The following is a 20,715-nucleotide window of genomic DNA, read 5'->3' as shown; positions in this document are numbered from 1 at the left end:
CATCAAACACTTTTTGAACACCCACTTCGTGTTGGGAACTGTTAGACTCCGCAAATAAAGAAATTAGAAAAACACAAAAAACACAAATAATAAGGTGTTAGCCCTGGAAATATGTACCCGACACAGAGGCCTTTCCGGTTTCCGTTCTGGTCAAACAGCTACTCCCCTCAAGGACACACGCTGAAGCTTATTCTTACTCTAATTAAAATTGCCTGAAGGCAAAAGAGGAAAGGGCCTAGAAACAACTGTGAGGGAAAAAACCAACCCACAAAAGTCTTTTTACAGCCTCACAACATTTTCCCAATGCTGCCCTCTGCAGAGCAAACCTGGAATCGCAATTCAGCCGTGTGCACAAACTTCTCGACAGGGGTTAGTTTGGAGAGAGCCCGAAGGTCCAGGGGCCTTCAGACTTCGCTCAAAAACCCACTAAAATAATTGCGAACGATCATGTGCCTTCTTGCACGTTTTTAAAAAACATAGATATATGAATTTCTGTGAAGGATGAACGTTCCACATTTTATTTACATCGTTGCAGACTGAGCTCATCGAATTTGTGAAAAATGCCCTCTGTAGCACCTCATGGTAAATACAGCCCTCATTGACAAACCAATCAATCAAATTAGAATTACTTTTTGGCAGGAAAAAAACAGTTGGATCGTTCTCCGTTCAATGTAACTGTTTTGGAGGTCACGACTGCACTCTTGCGCTCTGACCCAGAGGCAGGTGAGTAGCTGGAGCAGGTACGGGCCACCCGCCTCGGGCTTCTTTGTCTACGTCCATACTGGGCCCTTTGGCCAGCGATCCCCAAGATGGGAAACCTCTTGACTTGTCAAAATGAGCAGACTGCTGCTGGAAAGTGGCTTTTACCTTTTGCTAAGTAGCTCCTGGGGACCAAAACTTATCTTCAAGATTTCAAGAGAGACAGAGAAGGAAGAATTACTTTCCAGGAGGTCTCATCTTTTTTTTTTTTTTTAATTCTTTTACTTATTAATTTGACAGAGAGCATGAGAGAACACAAAGGGGGAGCAGCAGGGGGAGAGGGAGAAGCAGACTCCCCGTTGAGCAGACAGCCTGACGTGGGGCTCCACCCCAGGACCCTGGGCTCATGACCCCAGCCGAAGTTGACACTTAACCAACTGAGCCACCCAGGTGCCCCCAGGAGGCCTAATCTTTAAAAAAATTGACAGAGGCACATCCCGGTCCTGCATTCTAGGTAATCCTGAAGCAAAGCGGTTGTCCGTTAAAGGAGTAGAGCAAGAGTAGAGGGATAAGCAGAACCACCTGATCCTAACGTTGGCCAGAGTGGGGCTCTCAAGTGAATGAAGTCAGTATCTGTGCACTGCAGGACTTTACCCCTTAGGGTACATATCTAGGGAAATCATTTTCTACATCTTCGACTTCTGTGTTCCTAAAACCAATTGCCCGAGAAAGTGCCTGTGGTGGCTCTATCCTTGGGCTGCCCGCTCACCTCTAGTCTATACCCGCCTTCCACAGTCCCCTTCTCCCGCCCAACAAAAGAAAGACATGCACCTTTTACCATCCTGCATTTGACTACATACACCGTCCTGGTGTGAGAATGTGCACCAGACAACAGCACCATAAGAAAATTCAGATCTAAGAGGAGGAGTTGCAGGACAGCAAAGCAAGGGGAGCCGTCATCTTTCCTTCTTGAAGGAAATCCTAATGGGCTTGGGGTGGAGGATGTGAAGATGATCTCCTGTCTGCCTTGGAGTCCCTTGAATACCACACTAAGACATTCTAGGTCTTGCACTGCCTGACTCCAGTCCGCTTTTCCAGGCTCAGCACCTGCTGTACCCTGCATCCTACTGATGGGAATAGAACGTTCTTCCCCACACACTGTGTGCTCTTCCCTCTGTCTGACTTGCTTTGACCTTCATCTTGGTCTGTCAAAGTCTCTTTCAAGACTAAAGTACTGTTTCCTGATTATTCCCTAGTACAAGCCTCTCTCCTTTCTCTTAATCTGATAACATTCCGTACCGTCTTAGGACACGTATTATATCATGCCTAGTGCTATAATTATTTAACTTCACGTCTCATGGCTCTTTGAGGAGAGAGAGGCAAATTCATCTTTATATTTCCCAGTTGTCTAGTTCAAGATCTGGTATGGAGCAGGTACTCCGAAAGCATTTCAGGTCCCAGGTCCATCCCAGGTTGTGTGAGTTTATAAAATATACCTTCCAAGTAGATACAGATTCGTGTTCTCTTGATCAAAGGATGCACTTCTCATCACACATCTAAAGAGTGACAGGATGAGTTTTGAAACTTAGTAGCTTCTGGAGTTCCAGCAAAAAGCATCTGTGAGGGTAAGAAAACTATGAATGTGATTGGGGATTTTTGTCATGCATGATGACACACTTTGGGTGGTGTTTCTAAAGCACTGCATGGTGCTTCTAGGTCAGTAGACCTGTATTCAGTGATGACATAAAGAAAAAACAGGAAGGTCGGTCTGGGCTCATGCATTTCCCCCCCTCTCTTGTAGGAGATATTCTGCTGATGACCCAGATTCATTTGTTGATTGAGATAGTCTTTAATATGTGCCAAGTATCAACGATCTCTGGGAATGTTCCCAAATCTTATCAAAGACACGGAAACATAATAAGATCAATAGACATCAAACTTCACGGTAACTCCCTAAGCATTTTGGAACCCCCAATTAAATGTATGGCTGAGATTGAAATGATGGTCATACCATCACTTAATGGAGACAGGATAAATGAAAAATAGAACAAGGGATAAAAAAGTTCCACCTAAATCATACCTAAATTGGTAGGGACCAAGCTCACTTAGATATTCATAAATCTGCGTATAAATGGAGTGGCTGGAATGGTTCTGCAGGATAGTAGTTCTCCAAAACGAATCAATTCAGACAAACCAAAGATTTCAGAAAATTGCCTTACATACCATGCATAATGAATTATGCCTCTGGAAAAATGTGGTTTTATTTTACCCTGTAAGAATGAGTCTTAGCTAGTGGGAGAGCACATTCTTGAGTGGAAATGTGTGCCAAGGCTTATGGCACAGCCAGATGGTTTCCTGCCTGGGAGCTTCTTGTTAGATCTGCTGGTAACCAGCTGAGTGACTTTGCCTAAAGATTTGTCCATTTTTATACTTAAAAAATTGAACAGTGGCCAATGAGTGCAGTTAGGAACCCTTTGGACCGCTGATCAGTCTTATTGGAGAGTCACCATTCTTTTTCTTTTTTTTTTAAGATTTTATTTATTTATTTGAGAGAGAGAGAGTGAGAGTGCGCAAGCAAGGGGGGGAAGGGGCAGAGGGAGAGGGAGAAGCAGACTCCCGGCTGAGCAGGGAGACCAACCTGGAGCTCCATCCTGGGACTCCAGGATCATGACCTGAGCCGAAGGCAGACGCTCAACCAACTGAGCCACCCAGGCGCCCTGAAGAGTCACCCATTCTTTAGATGCTAAAGTTTAGAGAATTCATCTACCAAGTCTCTTACCCAACCTGCCCTTCCTCATTGAGCACCTACTCCAAGCTCTGCACACCTGGCACTTGAGTAGTTGGCAGCCAGGGTGTTCCCGTGGAAACCAGTTCTACTCCGGGAGAGTTTTCTAGTCTGGCTGTAAATTGGGGTTAGTGAGGGCAGCCTCCATCCTGCTAGAAACAAAGCCAGCCTTTCATAGGAGTGAGAAGCTGGTGCGTTACCACATGTTTTTCCAACATCCTCTATAAAAACCCTTTGTGGTGCTCACTGGACGACCTCTCATTGCCCTTTCTCTTATGTTCTAAATGCCATTCTCATGCCAAGCTTGATGAGGGTTTTTATTCTTTCTGCAATAGAAGGGTTGTCAGATTTAGCAAATAAAGATATAGGACATCCGGTTAAATTTAAAGTTCAGATAAAAAACAAAGAAGTTTTTAATATACAGCCTATGGGACATATTTATACTAAAAACTATTCTTTATCTATCTGAGATTGAATATAATGGGATATCTTGTTGGCAACTCTATAGAGGGATTCAAATGTCCTAATTTTCACATCCATTGTTTCTGCTGTTTATCCTTCCTATCAGGAAATAATGTGGCACAACCAGGAACTACTTTAGTTACCTAAAAAGAACATGCATTCTCCCGCCTGAAAAAAATTATGAATAACACATAATAGATATGCTTTTTATTAATGAGTGTCCTGAGGGTTTTCTAGTCTCTGATGTGATAACTATTTCCTTTTAGTCTTTACCTCTTCGTTTCCACCTCTGGCACCACTTGTCTCACTTTCTTCAGTAAAAAAGGGAAAAATCCTTTATTTCATCTCTGCAATGTGAACGACAGCGGTTCTCAAATCCTTTAGCTGTATGGTTTTCCTACTCCCACGAGTTCTGAATCCAATCATGGAACAACCACCCTGTACCTACTCTGGGTTTCTGTTGCTGAGTAGTGCGTGTAGGAAGTAAAGATGACCCTCACATTTCAGTTTAAACATTTGGAAAAGACACTTTGCTTTCTTTTCTTTCCTTTTTCTTTTTTTGTTTTTGTTTTTAACCTAGCATAGTAATGGGGGAGGCGGTCTGAGGATCAGCAACAGCCCATGTCTTCATGGCTCACTTTTGGATATTTCTGTTTTAACTATTGTCAGCACTCAACACTTCTTCCCGAGGGTTCTCACGTGTGCTGGGCAGCCCCTCAGGGGACTGGTGGCCTCACACTGCCCAGGACACAGCCTGAAGGCAAGTTCCTTGGCAAATTGTGTTTGGAGACATAGCATTTAAACTTCTGGGTGGCTCAGTCAGCTAAGCGCCTGCCTTCGGCTCAGGTTGTGACCCTGGGGTCCTGAAATCCAGTCCCACCTTGGCCTCATTGCTCAGCAGGGAGCCGGCTTCTCCCTCTGCCTGCCGCTTCACCTGCTTATGCACACGCGCGCTCTCTCTCTCTAACCAATAAATAAATAAAATCTTAAAAAAATAAAAAAAACTGCCATCACTGCTAAAAAAATTAAAAACAAAACAAAACAACAACAACAACAACAACAACAAAAAACCCAACTTCCATCATTGCATAAAGTTTAGGGATGAGGGGCTAAGTGGGAAAAAAAAAACCCTGCATTTTTTTTTACTCATCTCATTTAATCTTCCTGAGGTTACCACAGCAGATAAGCATTATAATTTCCTCTATTTTTCACATGAAGAATCTGAGGCACAGAAAGCTGAGCCAGGGATTCAAATCTTTTGAATCTGGCTTCTCTGTTCTCATCATTCTTTTTCTCCTCCTGGAGGTTTCCCATGGCTATAATTTAATTTCCTTTATGCAGCAGCTGAAAATAATAACGTATTTTCTATAATCCTTCGTGTGTGTGTGTGTGTATGTGGTAAACAAATACATGCTCTTTGTTTAACAAATATTGCAAGTCTCCAGAAGAATACAAATAGAGGTGTCTGCATCTCTGACTTCTTTTCTATTTCCCCAAGGTAACTATTTCCCTGAGGTCACCACTCATGAACAGTTTGGGGCCCAGTCCCAGTATTTATCGTGGACATGAATTTCTTGGTGCTTTCTGTCTCTTCCTCAATTTCTGCCACAGGCCTGCCTTTCCTTCACTGGGTGATTTCTTCACAGTTTCCCAGTGTGTTATAGAAGCCCAAAGGGTGTCTCTCCAGCTTGGGTATTGAACCCATCCTTGCATGGTCCCTCATTTACTTCAGGAAAAGTCTCTCCTTTAGTGAGGACTTTTTTTTTTTTTTTTTTAAAGATTTATTTATTTATTTGAGAGAGAGAATGAGAGAGAGCACATGAGGGGGGGGGTCAGAGGGAGAAGCAGACTCATGCGGGACTCGATCCAGGGACTCCAGGATCATGACCTGAGCCGAAGGCAGTCGCTTAACCAACTGAGCCACCCAGGCGCCCGACTTTTTTCTTTTTTAATCCGGGAGTGTTTTTTGGCTGGGGGAGGGCGTGGGTGTGGCGGTGGATAGGAGGATAGGAAGGGTGGAAAGGAAAATCACCGTGTGGGAATAAATGGGTGGGCCTTCCCACAGAGAAGAATTTCCTCAGGTGATAGGTCGGGAGGTTTAAGAGGCCTCTTGCGAGATTTTACTGGAGCCCAAATAATTTATCTCAAACAAAGTGCAGTGGGGCTTAGCTTTTTGGCTTTCACGGAAGGATTTGTCGGGGTAGCTTAATGTTTTGATTAATTAACTTAAGGCTGGGATTCTTATATAAATACAAATTGTCACCTCCTCCCACTCCTGAGTCCCTTGTAGGCATAGAAATGGGTAACGGCTGACGAAAATGAGGTGACTTGGAATTATTGGCCGGCTGTGACTTCATTGGAGTTTCGTCTCTCAGAGGGTAACCATCCATCCGAGGTGCACGGTCAGCCTTGGCCACCCAGGCCGGCTCACAAGACTAATGGAATAGGCAAACATGTCACCAAAATTCTGATCTTTGTAGATACAAAGGAACATGTATTTATGGATTTCTGCAGTGGTTCGGACTCTGACTTCTCGCTCGCTGGTCATGGATGCTTATTTTCCAGGCAAAGCAGAGTGAGTTGGAGAAGGGAGGACTCAGAGGGTGGCCCGAGCAGGGACAGACCGGCCCCCTCCCAGAGCGGTGGATGGGCAGGCGGGAAGAGCCAGGCCTGGTGGTCACAGGTCCCTGCTATTGATGGCTGAGTGAACTTGGGCACGAAACCTAACCTCGGGGGCCACTGGAAGTTAGTGGACCTGAGGCTCGCCTCCCTGGATGTGTCTGCAAATTCCTTAGCACAGTGCACATGCTAACTGCCTAACAAAGACCAGCTAGTATGTGGCTATTCCTCTGTCCCATCTGGGTTGTATCATTTCTTTGCTTTTGACACTTTCCTCTCAGAACCTGCAGAGGGTGGCAGAACGCTTTGGTAGACTTTCCCTTCTTGCTGCCTCAGGTTCTCAAGGGCCTGTCTGCCGGATTTGGTGCAAGAGGCACAGCGCCAAAAGCCCCTGAGACTTTTAGGGGCCCGGGATAATATTTCAATTTCTCTTAAAACCAGAAGAAAAAAAACCCACGCGTTAATGAATACATAATAATGAACCCAGCCTGCATTATTATATTGATCTTTATACTGGTGTAGCCGTCAGATAAAATGTTTAATACTTTTTTTTTTTTTTTATGGAGGAAGGGACTTGGAAGGCAAAAGAGCCTTGAGCCCTCAATCATGATGCAAACCTGGAGGTTCTGCAACTTACTTCAGGTTGTCAGTCGGCAGCCAGAGCTGCCTTTTGGCAAAGGCCAGAAGGGCCGAGCCACCAAAATCCCCTGTCCGTGGGGATTTAGGAGACACCCTTTATTAGCTACGGAAAAGCGCAGGCACCTTTTTCTGGAGAAAACCTTCAGTGCCCTCATAAGCAGAGTAAACAGCCTCTGTTTGCCCAGGTGACTTACCAGGTACAAGTCTGAAGAGGGGCCTGAGGGGATGATGAACTGCACTGAATTCAGTGTTCAGGATGAAGGAGGCCACATGAGGACACTTTTCAAATAGCTAAAACTTGCATCTTAGATCCTATATAGGTGCTTGCTGATGCCAGGATTTCTATTTATGTATTTATTATTTATTTTTAAAGATTTATTTATTTGAGAGAGAGAGAGAGGAAGAGAGAGAGAGAGAGCACAAGCAGGGGGAGTGGGAGAGGGAGAGGGTGAAGCAGGCTCCCTGCTGAGCAAGGAGCCCGAACCGGGGCTCGATCCCAGGACCCTGGGATCGTGACCCGAGCCCAAGGCAGACACTTAACTGACTGAGCCACCCAGGCGTCCCGATGCCAGGATTTTTAAAGGAAATCTCTTCATAATGTACCACATTGCCTAGCCTTTTCTTGGCATTTTTAACTTTTACCAGTGGAATGTGCATGCACACAACACACACAGCCTAATGGTCTTAAGGATTAAAACAAATATCAACGGTGTCTTGCTTCATGTTTGTGTCTCTCAACCTTCTTATTCCTACTCCTTAAAGACAATCACCTTCAACCCTCCTAAACCCCTTCTATTTTTCTGGTATTTAACTCTGTATTTCTAAGGAATATAAACATACTGCTATTTCCTGACTCATCAGTTTCAGACAGTAGCTATTGTCCTGTTCCCAGAGATGAAGATTTAGCTGCCGTACATCCCCCACCTTATTTTCTCCTCTCTCCCCATAACGTGATACCATAATTTTTTATTCAATCTACATTTAGAAATTTCATTATTAGCACTATGGAAATGTCCACCACTGAGCCAACAATTATATCCCCTTTCTTATATCATATTTAGATTGTCTAGAAGTTAATAGTTGCCTCACTTTAAATATTGGTTTAGTTATCATCTTGTACCACTCTTTAATTCTTCCTAAAGAGTCCAAGGAATGTGTAAACCATGATCAAAAGCATCACATAAGTTATCTGTTGCTCTCACCCCTCTGGAGCCCTGCTAGAACATGGAGTGGGCTTACTGTCCACACCACTGGTCTCCTGGAATTCCTTCCTACGGCTCTCCTGGGTAGGATCACAGGGTTCCAGATCCACTGATTGCCCCTTTTTTCTGTTCACACTCTTTCCCCTACTTCTCATATTTACTGTTTTGATGGTAGCTTCTTTTGGAAGCATACCAGGGACATAAATTTTTTCAAGTCATTGTGCATCTAAAAATGTCTTAATTCTGCATATTTTCTTGACAGATTGGCTTCCTAGAATTTTAAACTTCCAGTGTTGTTGAGAAGTCCAAAGTCATTCTGATGTTTAGTCCTTTATATTTGATTGTGTTTCCTTTCTGGAAGCTTTGAGGACATTCTCTCTATCCCAGGAATTCTGAAACCTCATGACCCCTCATGGGTCTTTTTCACTCATTGTGTTGGCCATTCGGTGGGCTCCTTTCAACTTAGAGACTTCTTTCCTTCAGCTCTGTTATGTTCTCGTACTCGTCTTTAACATTTTCTTCCTTCTCTTTCTTCAATTGTCCCTTTGTAGGCCTCCTATTAATCATATATTGTTCCACTTGATAGCAATCCTCTAATTTTCTTATCCTTTTCCCCTCCCTGTCTTATTGTGCTTCCTTCCTGGGTCAAATTACCTTTATCTTCCAAGTGTTCTATACACAGAAAAGTCTCTGAATCTCAAAAATCTTTTATCATCTTCTAAAACAATGTTGACATTTCTTGTCCATCATTGTTTCCCCTTGTGTTCTCTTTACCCGTGTGGATTTATACCTTTTAATTCCTCGATTGTCATTTTGGTGGTGGTTTGCAGAAGGAGGATTTGGGGGAGTGGCGTTGGCTGGGATAGGACAGAGTGGGTGTTCAGTACTGGGGTTTTCTGGTGGTTTTGTTCCTATTTCATTCCTGATCTGCTTATCCCACAGGACCCGGACACACCGCTGGGTTCAATCACTACCCTCCCCTCAATCTATCTCTTAATGACACCTTCAGTATACAGAGGCAAAGGATATAATGGAGGATGTCTGGACTGGACTCCTTTGAAGTAAGCTCAAACCCCAGCTCTGTGCTTCATTAGCTGTGTCAACTCAGTCAAGGCATCAAACCTCAGTGCCACCATGTCTGTCTCTGTGAAATGATTATCATATCTGCTATACACCTGCTATGACAGGTGGTTATTGAGAGCATCAAATCAGAAGAGATCATGTGTAAGAGTGTTGGCAAGCTATATGGCATTACGAACACGTTAATTAGAATTGACAATGAATGGTACCGACAGCTAGTTGCTCAGGAGGATCCCATGCTCGAAGGCAGAACACAGGGTTTTCTAGTTCCTGGCTGCCTGCCCATTCTGAGTCCTCCTGAATGCTTGTTACAGACTATGGTTAGACTCTTAGGAGCTTTGAACTTGGAAACTCAGTCACCCTTTGTGGAGGAAACAAAGATGAATCAACATGTGCTGAACAGGACTTGCCCCCAAGAAATACAAATGAGCAGCTAGGGAGATTTGAGTTCACCCACTTTCCAAGCAAGGTGACCAGGGTGTCAAGGTACAGTCATCAGGAGGAGTGATTAGAAGAAGGTGGGTGTAACCAAGAAAATTGCAACTGGCTTGTACCTTGTCTGAAGAAAGAGTTTGCCAGCCCAAGGGCAGATCTGCAGAGTAAAAGGGAAGTCAGGGAGCAAAATGTTATCAGTGTCTTCAACACCATCCAGTGAAGACACCAGCAGGCACATGCCCATGACGTCTGCTTGGGAGCTGCATTTTCTTAGCATAGATGGCTGTATCTGTCTACATAAGCTTATCAACACCAACAGGACAATAAACACATTTTTTTGGTCCTAATTTTATGTTGATTAAAGAACTCTTCAATCATCCAACAAATATTTATTGAGTGCTTGGGATACAGCAGTGAACAAAAAAGACAAATATGCCTGCCTTCTTGGAGCTTATCTTCTATAAAGAAATAACATCTTGAGTGACCATTCACTCTGCTAGGGGTTGGAGTGACGGTAATGAGGGCTAAGACTGGCCATCTAGGGACTCACAGTTAATAGATATGGCTTCCCAGTTAGATTTGTCCATAGGGCAAGAATGGCTGATTTGCTAATTAAAATACCCAGTCCCTTGGGCACACTAAAAATTAATTGTATTCTGGTCTTGTGATTTTTGGTTAGCTTGAGGTAGTCCTCAACACTCAACTATGTATGAATGCACCAAGTCGGGTTTCCTGACTCAAACAGTTAATGACTAGACCCTGGAAAGTGCTGACCCCATAAAGTTAATTTTCTGTAGACACACCAGACTTAAATCTTCTTTTATCGTTTCCCTGTCACGTTCCTTTCTCTAACCTCAACAGAGATATTCATATGTCATGCATAACCATACTACCTCTTGTAGAGCACGTGTAGGGACAGATAAAAGTGAGTTACTTATATATTCATTGCTCAGGTGTTTCTGGAGACCTATTATACAGCAGACACTGTGCCCAGGTGAGCGTGGCAGCCTCTCTTCACAGGGTGATGCCGGGGTGTGTGGTGGAAAGCTCTCCTGATGGACAGGGTTGAATTCTAGTCCTGGATCTGCTAGTAACTTGTGTGAGTGATCTCTACTTCTGGGTCTTCATCTGCCATCAGGAGGCTGGACCAGCCCATCTCCTGGCTTTCCGGTGTAACACTTCTGTGTCAGAAAGGTGTGTGGTGGGACCTTTTGGAGAGTGTGAGGAAAAACAGTATGTAGTTTGGAGGAAGGATGCATGGTATTGCCTTTTCTGTGTGTGTGTGTTTGTTTTCGGTTTTGTTTCTCAGCAGCACGGGGGCGGGGTGGGGGGGGTTGTCATGGTGCAGGCAGTTCACCAGGGAGCAACACTCACTGGCCTCCGATGATGAGATAAACCGAGCTGGGCTTTCCCTCCCGCCCAGGCTCAGTGCGAGCTCAGCCGTAGGCCTGGGCAGAGGCAGGCAAGCCTGAGGCTGAGCAACAGTGCCACTGAGTGCCACACTCCCGGTGATCTCTGCCCAGAAATCCTGAGGCTGGAACTGCTCTCTTAGCGTCTGCACCAGGAGGAAACAGCTTTTCACAGACAGCAGTTTTACCCAACTCACTGCGTGCCTCAAGTTCTGTTTTCTTCAAGGAAGTGCAGGGAGGGGCGTCCTTTTCTTTGAATCAGAACCGCCCAAAAATGGGCCCTCCTGTGCTCTGATCCTCTCTCTCCAAATACACACACACACACACACACACCACATGAACACTACACACACATACACCCCCCCGACACATGCCCTACACACCACACACACACACACAGAGACATACACACACCCTCCCTTTAACCAGCATTATAGCAAAACAATATTTTTTTTGCATTTGCTCATTCACTAATCACTTATTAAGACCCTAGTTAAGTACCAGGCCTGTTCTAGATTCTGGACATTCATGATGAACAAAAGACAACAAGGAGCTTACTTTTTGTGGGGAGAAAGACAATGAACGTAAAAACAAATAAATATAATATGATATGATATGCAGTTGTGGTAAGTGTTATGAAATGGAATAAAGCAAGGTTTGGAGACTAGGGAATAGACCTCATGGGCGGGGTGGGGGGGGCTAGATAAGGTAGATAAGGAAGATTAGGAAGGCCTTTCACCTCCTCAGCTGATCTGTGAGCAGGGTTCCTTATGATTTAATTTCCCCCAATTTCCAACCTTACCTCTTTAAATGCCAAAAAAGTTTTTATTCTAACCAGCTTTGACTGAAATTACTCGAAAGCCTCCGTACACCTCTGCCTTATAATGCAGGACCCCAGCATCTTTTCTTCGATTACTGGGAGCCCCTGGCAGTGCACTGGGCTAGAATAGAGGCCAGAGGCTCTCAGAGTGTGTCCCCCTGGACCAGCAGCATCCGCATCCCCCAGAACTTGTTGGAAATGCACATCCTCAGGCCCCACTCCGGACCCACTGGATCTGCAGCTCAAAGTGGAGTCCAGCAAGTCTGCTTTAACAAGCCCTCCGGGTGATTCTGATGCCCAGCAGGGCCTGAGAGGTGCGCAGCATTTCTGCCCCATCCCCGAGCGGTGCTGCCTCCTTCCTGGACTCTCTGTCTCACTCAGGGTCGTCAGTGTTCATTCGTCAGGGCTGACATCAGAATGTCTCTGTCTAATTTGTATTCCCTTCAAATTTGCTGCTTCTAATCAGCTCTGTGCCGGGAAACCAGATCACCAGCCATAATTTCATTATGCAGAGACTAGGAATAAATTCGAGGGCTGCCTGTTTGTTGTTAGTAATTTGATCATTCGCCGTCATGGCATTGGCTGGTGGGGGGCACGCAGGCCTCTGGAGTCAGATAGACCTGGACTTCAGTCCAGAACCCCACCCATGCGGGGAGTTTGCCAGTTATTGTGTATGCCTATCCCAGTGATGCCTTCTGGAAATGGGAAGTGACTCTAGGATGGGTTCGGAACCCCATCGGCCCCACTGTGAGATAAATCTGAACTAAAATGTCATTGCTCCCCTGACCTCCATAAACCTCCACTCTGACTGGTGGACCTCAGTGAGGTTTGGGGCCCACTAGAATTAGTGTCAGTTCAGAATTAGTGTCCAGTGAGCCCCCGAAGTCTGATTATTTCCTTTTCTCCAGTGCAGTCACCCTGGTCAAAGGCCAAAGGTCCCCTGAGGGGAAGGCTGGGACAAAGGTTAATAACGCAGATTTTTAGCCGTGTAGCAGGGTCTTTTCTCAGGGGGATATAGCCTCCCATTTTACTGGTTGTGTAATCTTGCTGGAGTTAGAACAAGAATTGTCTGGCACCAGTGACATGCTCAGTAAATGCTGGGACATACAAGGGAGGGACAGATCTAGGTGTGATTTATTTTGCATGTCATTGTCCTTCAGAAAAATTTGCTCAATCTTTATACTTTTTTAAGAAACAGCCTTAAAAATACTTTTGTGATATAATCACATACCATACAATTCATCCATTTAAAGTGCACCATTTAATGACTTTTAGTGTATTCCCCAAAATGTACATCCATCACCATAATCAATTTTAGCAATTTTTTTTTACCCTAACAAAGAAACGATACATCCCTTAGCCATTACCCTTCCACAATCTCCTTATTGCCCCCAGCCCTAGGCAATCATTAATCTATTCTATAGATTTTCCTATTCTGGACATTTCATAAAAATGATATCCTACAGAATGTGATCCTTTGTGCCTGGCTTATTTCACTTAGCATAATGTTTTTGAAATCCATCCATGTTGAATAGTATATATTAGTACTTCATTTTTTTTTTACTGCCAAATAATATTCCATTGTATGACTATAACACATTTTATTTATTTATCAATTGATGAATTTGGGTATTTTTTTTTAAATTTTTGATGCTGCTATCAATATTTGTGTCCAAATTTTTATGTGGATGTATATTGCTATGGATTGAATGTTTGTGTTCCCCTAAATTCATATATTGAGGCCCTAACTCCCAATGTGATGGTATTAGGAGGTGAGGAATTTGGGAGGTGATTAGGTCATGAGGGTGGAGACTTCATGAATGGGATTAGTACCCTTATAAGAAGAGGAAGAAACCAAGAAACTCCAGTGCATGCTCTCTCTCTCTGTCTCTTTTTCTCCACCATGTGAAGACATAACAAAAAGGTGCCAATTGTAAACAAGGAAGAGGGCTCGCACCAGAACCCAAAACTATGCTGGCACCCTGATCTCAGACTTCCAGCCTCCAGAACCATAAGAAACAAATATGTCTGCTGTTTAAGCCACCCAACCTATGATATTTTTGTCATAGCAGCCCAAACTGACATACGATGTATGTTTTCATGTATCTTGGATATATACCTAGAAATGGAATTGTTAGATCATATTGGTAACTCTATGGTTTTTTTTTTTTAATTTTATTTGTTTATTTGAGAGAGAGAGAGCACGAGTGGGGGTGGGGGGAGAAGCTCCCTGCTGAGCAGGGAGCCCGATGTGGGACTTGATCCCAGGACTCCCGGATCATGACCTGAGCCAAAGGCAAATGCTTAACCGACTAAGCCACCCAGGTGCCCGGTAACTCTATGTTTAAACATCTGAGGAGTTGCCAGACTATTTTCCAAAGCAGCCGCACCACTTTACATCCCCATCAGCAGTGTACAAGGGTTCCAATTTCTCCGCATATTTACAAGTACTTATTATCTGACTTGTTGTTAAATATAGCCATCCTGGTGGATATGAAGTGCTGTCTTATTGTAGCTTTGATTTGTATTTCCCTGCTGGGTAATGATGTTGATAAATGTTTCATGTGTTTATTGGCCATTTGATATCTTCTTTGGAGAAATGCCTATACAGGTCCTTCTATTTTAAAATTGGCTTATATTTTTTTATTATTGAGTTGTAAGGGTTCTTTTTGTATTATACGTACAAGTTCTTTATCAGATATATGATTTGTAAATATTTTCTCCCATTCTGTAGGCTGTCTTTTTAATTTTTTTTTTAAAGATTTTATTTATTTATTTGACAGAGAGAGACATAGCGAGAGAAGGAGCACAAGCAGGGGGAGTGGGAGAGGGAGAAGCAGGCTTCCTGCTGGGCAGGGAGCCCAATGAGGGGCTTGATCCCAGGATCCTGGGATCATGACCTGAGCCGAAGGCAGATGCTTAAAGACTGATCCACCCAGGTGCCCCTGTCTTTTTACTTTTACTTGGTGTCCCTTGATGCACAGAAGTCTTAATTTTGATGATGCATTATTTTTTAATCTATTTTTATTTTGTCACGTGTACTTTGGTGTCATACTTAACAAACCATTGCCTAATCCAAGATCACAAAGATTAATCCTATGTTTTCCTCTAAGACTTTCATAGTTTTAAGTCCTACATTTAGACCTTTAATCCTTTGAGTTAGTTTTTATTAGTGATGGTGTGAAATAAGGGTCTAACTCCATTCTTCTGTGTATGGGCATCCAGTTGCCCCAGCACCATTGGTTGGAAAGACTTTTCTTTCCCCATTTAATCGTCTTGGCATCTTTGTCAAAAAATCAGTTGGTCCACCCATTTTATTTTGTTTTACATTTTTACCCAAAAAAACTTTGATGGTGCAGATATTGATATGGGAAAAAACAAAGAGATGAACAAACAGATGCTTTGAACAAAAGCAAGCAGTGCAGAGTATTCAACTATTTCTGGATGGCAGCGGAGTATGGCCTCCATCCTATGTTAAATCCTTCTACTGTCTGTTTTAGTGCACACTGGCCAGTTTGTCCATGAACTTGCTGCTTGACATAATGTGTTGAAAAGATTTCATTCTATCTCAAAGCAAACAAAACAGAGACTCCTGAAAAGATGCTGGCTCTTGACAATTTAATAGACCTTAATATTTGCTGTAATTCAACCAGTTTTATTTCGGCTTAGACTAAGATTTTGGTCAACCTGGGAGTCCACTAAAATTTTAGTTGTAAAATAAACCTGTTGAGGACGTTGCTGCTTTTCTTGTGGAGTCATGGCGTCTTTTTCAAGGCTGCAGTTGAAGAAGTTGCTTGGTTCCAAGATTGCCTTCCCACTAAACCTCTTGATTCAGGGAGGCTGCCCATTTATAATAATGGCATAGTGATGTTAAATGTGTCAAAAATTGCAGGAGCTGAAACTCAAATACTGTCCATTGCAAACAGATCTCTTGTTGATAGGGAAGGGAAGAGGGAATGTGTGTTCCCTAACAACTTGGGATCGGTTCAAACATGCCAGACTTGCCCCATGGTTCAGGCACTGTCTGCCAAGCCACACAGAGGCAGGGAACAGAGGCTTCAAAGAGAAAAACCCTTTTAGGAGAGTTTATCATTTAAAACCATCAAATGGAGGCTCACATCACTTAACCTTCGGTGATCTTCATTGTGTGAGTTGAATCCCATTCAGAAAAATTACAGTAGAGCCCAGCAAGGGCCTGTAAATCAGCTCCGATTATTGGAGATTCTTCAGCCTGGTCTCAGATTTCAATGTCATTTCCATTTGTTCCACTGAATACCTATTACATGCAAAGCTCCATATGAGTATTATGGGGAGGTGTGGGTAAAGATGAATATAGAAAGGCACGGTCCTCATTGTGACAGAGTTTATAATTCAGCAGGACTTTGCCAGAACTGAATACTGAAGGAACCATGCACTGTTTAAAAAATTATGGAGTTTTATTAGGCAATAGTTCCTGTGTTTGGTGTTTCCCCTTGGGTTCAATGATTCAATAGGATTAGAATCAGCAAAACTATTAAAATAATGGTTATGGCTTATTGCAGTGAAAGGATACAGATTAAAATCAACAACAGAAAAAGGTGTATGGAATAGAGTCTAGGAGAGATCTGGCACAAACTGCTGGTTGTCCTCTCCCAGTGGGGTCATGCTAACTTCTTCGGGCAGCAATGTGTGGCAATGCACACAAAGTAGTGCCAACAAGGGAAGCTCACTGAGCCTTGGAGTCCAGAGTTTTTATTGGGGTTCTATTACACATGCATGGCTGACTGCCCATGTGGTTGACTTAACTCCAGGCCCTCCAGAGATTAAGATAATACCATATGGCCCAAGGCCTGCAGTAAATCACCTTTTTTAAAAAAGATTTTATTTATTTATTTGACAGAGAGAGAGACAGTGAGAGAGGGAACACAAGCAGGGGGAGTAGAGGAGGGAGAAGCAGGCTTCCCGCTGGGCAGGGAGCCTGATGTGGGGCTTGATCCCAGGACCCTGGAATCATGACCTGAGCCAAAGGCAGATGCTCAACAACTGAGCCACCCAGGCGCCCCAATAAGTCACATTGTTAGCATAAACTATATGGTATAGCCTAACAAACTTAGGTAAACAAAGATACTTTTATCAGGCAGGATATTCCAATGACCTAGAGATTATCTCCTAGGAATTGGCAGGCGAGAATTCTACCACTGAACCACCAATGCAGGCGACGATCTCCTAGGAATTGAATAAGGGCCAAACCTTTCTGGGAAATGTACATGTTTGGACAACCCAGACTTGCTGAAATTATCCTTTACTACACAGAACCCAGATGCATTCTTATTGTTAAAAGAAAAATTCAGACATTACAGACAGGTCTAAATCATCCCTCTTCATGTAGGAGCATCTTTACAAATGTAATGTTTGCCTAGCTAGAAGCTCTGTTGTAGTGTGCACTGGGACTCTTGTCTCAGAACAGCTTCAACAGAAGAGGAGCAAGATGGCAGAGGAGTGGGAGACCTAAATTTCGTCTGATCCCAGGAATTGGGCTAGATAGGGATCAAACCATCCTGAACACCTACGAACTCAACAGGAGATCGAAGAAAGGAATAGCAACAACTCTCTCATCAGAAAAGCGACCACTTTCTGGAAGGTAGGATGTGCGGAGAAGTGAATCCGAGGCGATATTCGGGAGGATAGACGGCGGGGGAGGGGCCTCCATCGGCCGCTTCTGGCAAGTGATAGAGCCACGGAGCACAAAATCGGAACTTTTAGAAGTGGCTCCGCTGAGGGACGTCACTCCGGTGGCTAAGCGGGGGGTGGAACCCTCGTGGGACAGTGTGGTCTCAGGACCCTCAGGGTCACAGAAAGACCGGGGGTGCCTGAGTGTGGCAGAGCTCCCAGGAATCGGAGCAGGGAAGCCGGCTGCAGAGACGGAGCCGAGGCGCGGGCTCTCAGCTCGGGGTTGCCCTAAACCGTGATCCACGGCACAGTCGAGCCCCTGCTCCTCCAGCAGGGACCCAACAAGCGGCAGATCCGGGGAGACTCTCCTTCCTTCCCCGGGAGGAGCAGCAGGGGAGCGCACCGCAGGGATCTGCTGGGTTTGGAGACTCCACACGGGGTCGTGTGCCAGAGATAGAAACGCTGGGTCACAGGCCGGGTGAGCACGGAGTGCGGCCGGAGACTGGGGAGACGGGAGTGACTGACTGCTTTTCTCTGGGGGCGCACTGAGGAGCGGGGCCCCGAGTTCTCGACTCCTCCGGGGTGGAGATTGGGAGGCCGCCATTTTCACTCTCGGCCTCCAAAGCTGTACGGAAAGCTTGCAGGGAACAAAAGCTCCCTAGAGCAGGGGCACCTGGGTGGCTCAGTCGGTTAAGCGGCTGCCTTCAGCTCAGATCATGATCCTGGGGTCTTGGGATCAAGCCCCACGTATGGCTCCCTGCTCAGTGGGGAGTCTGCTTCTCCCTCTCCCTCTGCCTGGCACTCTGCCTACTTGTGCTCTTTCTCTATCTCTCTGTCAAATAAATAAATAAAATCTTAAAAAAAAAAGCTCCCGAGAGCAAACCCGAGCAGATTCCTTAGTCCTGACTGTGCAAGGGCGGGGCAATTCTGCCTCTGGCAAAGACATTTGGGAACCTCGGCGACAGGCCCCTCCCCCAGAAGGTCAGCAAGAACCATCCAAGGCCAAGTTTACTGATCAGTGAGAACGGCAGAATGCCAGCGCTAGGGGAATACAGCACATAGAATTCATGGCTTTCCCCCCCCTGATTCTTTAATCTTTAAAAGTTAATTTTTAAAATTTTCTTTCTTTTTTTTTTTGAATTTTTCTTTTTCCCTTTTTCAACCAACATCTTATCAACCCCTTTTTTAAAAATCTTTTTTATTTTTCATTTTTAGAGTCATATTTTATTCCTTCATTTTAGTTAACCTTATTTTTTGTATATATATAAGTTGTTCTCTCTTTAAAATTTTGGGATACAGTTTCTTCTAACAGACCAAAATACACCCTAAATCTCTAGTGTATGGCTTTGTTCTAGTCCCCTGCCTGATCACATTGTCTCCCCTTTTTTGTGTTTTGTTTTGTTTTAATTTCTCTTCTTTCCTTTTTTTTTTTTAAAGATTTTTATTTATTTATTTGACAGAGGGAAACACAGCGAGAGAGGGAACACAAGCAGGGGAAGTGGGAGGGGGAGAAACAGGCTTCCCACCTAGCAGGGAGCCCAATGCGGGGCTCGATCCCAGGACCCTGGGATCATAACCTGAAACGAAGGCAGACGCTTAACGACTGAGCCACCCAGGTGCCCCTTCTCTTCTTCCTTTTTTCAACCAACTTCCTATCAATTCATTTTATAAAATCTTTTATAATTTTCATCTTTACAGTCATATTCCATCCCTGCATCATATTTACCTTATTTTTGTACATATATAAGTTTTTCTTTCTTTAAAATTTTGGGAGGCAGTTTCTTCTAACAGACCAAAATATGCCCAAAATCTAGTGTGTGGCACTGATCTATTCACCAGCCTGATCATATTTGATCGTCTTCTTCTTTTTTTTTTTTCCTTTCCCTTTCTTTTTCCCCTGGTTTTGGGTCTCTTCTGATTTATTTAGTGTATATTTTTCTGGGGTCATTGTTATCCTGTTAGCATTTTGTTCTCTCATTCATCTATTCTCCTCTGGGCAAAATGACAAGACAGAAAAACTCACCTCAAAAAAAAAGAATGAGAGGCAGTACTGACTGCCAGGGACCTAATCAATATGGACATTAGTAAGGTGTCAGAACTAGAGTTCAGAATGACTATTATAAAGATACTAGCTGGGCTTGAAAAAAGCATGGAAGATACTAGAGAATCCCTTTCTGGAGAAATAAAAGACCTAAATCTAACCAAGTCAAAATCAAAAAGGCTATTAATGAGGTGCAATAAAAAACGGAGGCTCTAACTGCTACGATAAATGAGGCAGAAGAGAGAAGAGAGGAGCTGGTTCTTTGATAGAACTAATAAGAATTAATAAGATTGATAAACCCCTGGCCAGACTTACCAAAAAGAAAAGAGAAATGACCCAAATAAATAAAATCATGAATGAAAGAGAGATCACAACCAACACCAAAGAAATACAATTATAAGAACGTATTATGAGCAACTATATGCCAGCAAATTAGATAATCTGGAAGAAATGGATGCATTCCTAGAGATGTATAAACTACCGAAACTGAACCATGAAGAAACAGAAAACCTGAACAGACCTATAACCACTAAGGAAATTGAAGCAGTAATCAAAAATCTCCCAACAAACAAGAGCCCAGGGCCCATGGCTTCCCAGGGGAATTCTACCAAACATTTAAAGAAGAATTAATACTTATTCTTCTGAAACTCTTTCAAAAAATAGAAATGGAAGGAAAACTGCCAAACTCATTTTATGAGGCCAGCCTTACCTTGATCCCAAAACCAGACAAAGACCCCATCAAAAAGGGGAATTACAGACCAATATCCCTGATGAACATGGATGCAAAAATTCTCACCAAAATACTAGCCAATAGGATCCAACAGTACATTAAAAGATTATTCACCACGACCAAGTGGGATTTATCCCTGGGCTGC

The 20,715-nt window shown here is 43.7% G+C and overlaps 1 long non-coding RNA gene across 1 annotated transcript in view; it reads left to right on the top strand.

Annotated features, from left to right (window-relative positions):
• Positions 1 to 17,054: 17,054 nt before the first annotated feature.
• The window catches only part of LOC145720635 (uncharacterized), a 24,275-nt gene continuing 20,614 nt past the window's right edge, over positions 17,055 to 20,715 (top strand). Inside the window, exon 1 of the long non-coding RNA XR_014143754.1 lies at positions 17,055 to 17,770. This is a non-coding gene — a long non-coding RNA (uncharacterized LOC145720635). The remainder of the gene's footprint in view (positions 17,771 to 20,715) is intronic.

This window comes from Leptonychotes weddellii, chromosome 3 (genome assembly GCF_054177405.1).
Source record: "Leptonychotes weddellii isolate Sample4059 chromosome 3, ASM5417740v2, whole genome shotgun sequence".
NCBI lineage: Eukaryota > Metazoa > Chordata > Mammalia > Carnivora > Phocidae > Leptonychotes > Leptonychotes weddellii.
The sequence above is the reverse complement of the archived record's forward strand: the minus strand, read 5'-3'. Positions and strand labels throughout refer to the sequence as shown.